The sequence below is a fragment of the Lonchura striata genome, chromosome 37 (assembly GCF_046129695.1).
Source record: "Lonchura striata isolate bLonStr1 chromosome 37, bLonStr1.mat, whole genome shotgun sequence".
In the NCBI taxonomy this organism is placed as follows: Eukaryota; Metazoa; Chordata; class Aves; order Passeriformes; family Estrildidae; genus Lonchura; species Lonchura striata.
The window spans coordinates 3,325,088-3,327,587 of NC_134639.1; the positions used below are offsets into that span (position 1 = coordinate 3,325,088).

A 2,500-nucleotide genomic window follows, 5' to 3' on the forward strand; every position below is an offset into this window, starting at 1 on the left:
TGGGAAGGAATGATTCAGAATCGATCTGGGAGGGTTTGGCAAAACTCCCTGAGGTTTATGAGATCTCGCCTTCGGGCCTTACTCAGGATGAGGATGGGTGCGCTGACAGAGGTGACAAGGAGCCTAGAACACCTGAGGCTTTATCTGGTCCCAGTGAGGCCGGCACATCGACCAAGACACCGGTCATGTCCGTCCCGGACAAAAATCCAGCTTGTCCATGTTGTGGGACCAGATTTACTCGAATGTTGGGGCTGATTGACCATCTTAAGAGGACCCACGGGCAAAAACGGGTCTTCTTTAAGTGCTCGAAATGTGGTAGGCAAAATCTTAACTACCACAGTATAGCTTGTCACGTCCCACGTTGTAAAGAGATGGCGAGTGTGGTTCCGACTGGTGAGTGGGTTTGTGAGGTTTGCCGAAAAGGATTTACCACCAAGATTGGCTTGGGTCAGCACAAGAGATTGAAACATCCTCTTGTGCGAAATGTGGAGCGGATTACAGCTTCCCGCCCAAAAGAGTCATCATTACGGGGAGCCCATAAGAAGGTATGGACCGAGGAGGAGGAAGCCCTCTTGGTGCAATTGATGGATAGATTCGCCGGTAGCAGAAATATTAACCAACTAATAGCGGAGCATTTACCATCTAAAACGGCAAAACAAATCAGTGATAAGAGACGCCTTCTGGTAAAAGGTCCCTCTGTTACATCTAAACCAGAAGGAAAAAGGGTTCGAGCTAAGGATGCTGATTTGGCGAAAGAGGGACATTTAAAGCTCCAATACCGCGAGGCCATCAAGTCGGGGCTATCGAGGGGTTTATTCATTGTGTACCAAGAGGCATTTCAGGAAATATTGGATGGAAAAGATCCACAGGAGGTGGTGAATAAGGTTTATGCTGAGTTTCAAAGAGGCCTGAAAAGGCTGAGCCAGAAGGTTAAAAAGGGCAAAGGTCGAAAATTACGTGATACACGGGAACAAAAAGCGTCCAAATCGACAGCTAATTGGATGCGAAAAAGGGCAGTTAAAAGAGGGAAGTTTCTTCGATTTCAGAGGCTGTTTCAGTTCCGTAGAAGGAGATTGGCGAGGGTTATTTTGGATAGCTCGGAAACCCTGCAATGCCAAATACCATCTAGCGTTGTCCATAAAACATTTGAATCTAGATGGGTTACACCATGTGAGTTTGGTGGGTTGGAGGATTTTCCTCCATATAAAGGGGCTGATAATTCGGTATTTCAGTCCCTGATTACAGAGAAAGAGGTGGAAGACAACATGAAAGGGATGTGTAAAACCTCCGCTCCTGGGCCGGATGGGATTACTTTGGGTCAACTTATGTCTAAAGACCCAAAGGGTTCCTTGTTGATGGAGATCTTCAACCTCTGGCTATTGTCCGGTAATATCCCAGATGCGTTGCGGGACTGCAGGACAGTCCTGATACCCAAGTCTTGTGATTCTGAAAGACTTGGTGATATCGGTAACTGGAGACCTATCACCATTGGTTCTACGGTGATAAGGCTTTTCTCCAGGATCGCTACAGCGAGGCTGTCCAAAGCATGTCCCATCCACCCCCGTCAACGGGGTTTTATCTGCGCATCAGGATGTGCCGAAAACCTCAAGTTGTTGCAACTTGTGGTGAAAAATGCTAAACGGGAGCACAAACATCTGGGGGTGGTGTTTGTGGACATTGCTAAGGCTTTTGACACCGTGTGTCATCAGCATATATTTGAGGGTTTGGAATTAAGAGGGGTCGATCTGCATGTGGTGCAATTGGTAAGAGAAATGTACAAAAATGTTAAGACGTACATTTCTATGGGAAAAGAGGTAACAGACCCCATTTATATTCGCTCAGGTGTCAAGCAGGGTGACCCAATGTCACCATTGCTGTTCAACCTTGCACTAGATCCCCTCCTATGTAAACTTGAAACAGAGGGAAAAGGGTTCCACCAGGGCAGACTGAAAATAACAGCAATGGCTTTTGCAGATGATTTGGTATTGTTGAGTGACTCCTGGGAAGGCATGTGTGATAACATCAAAATTCTTGAGACCTTTTGTGAACGTACTGGTCTCAAAACGCAGGGTGAAAAGTGCCATGGATTTTATATTAAACCAACAAAGGACTCATATACCATCAATGATTGTTGTCCATGGAAGATTAATGGGTCCCCCCTAAACATGATCGACCCAGGGAGTTCTGAAAAATATTTGGGAACACGAATAGATCCGTGGACTGGCTTTGCTGACTCAGGTTTGTCTGAGAAACTGGGAGATTGGCTCAATCGGATTGGTAACTCACCACTGAAACCTCTTCAGAAAATAGATATACTCAGGACCTATACCATCCCAAGGCTGATATATCTGGCTGACCATACCGAGGTCCATCTTGGGCACCTGGAATCCCTTGACCAACAGATTCGAAACTCGGTCAAGGAGTGGTTGCATCTTCCCCCAAATACATGTGATGCCATCTTGTATTCGAGTTATAAAGACGGTGGTTTAGGTATTATCAA

The 2,500-nt window shown here is 46.1% G+C and overlaps 1 pseudogene; it reads left to right on the top strand.

The window, feature by feature from the left end:
- LOC144248077 (28S ribosomal RNA) overlaps positions 1-2,500 on the top strand; it is an 8,486-nt pseudogene that overhangs the window by 3,582 nt on the left and 2,404 nt on the right.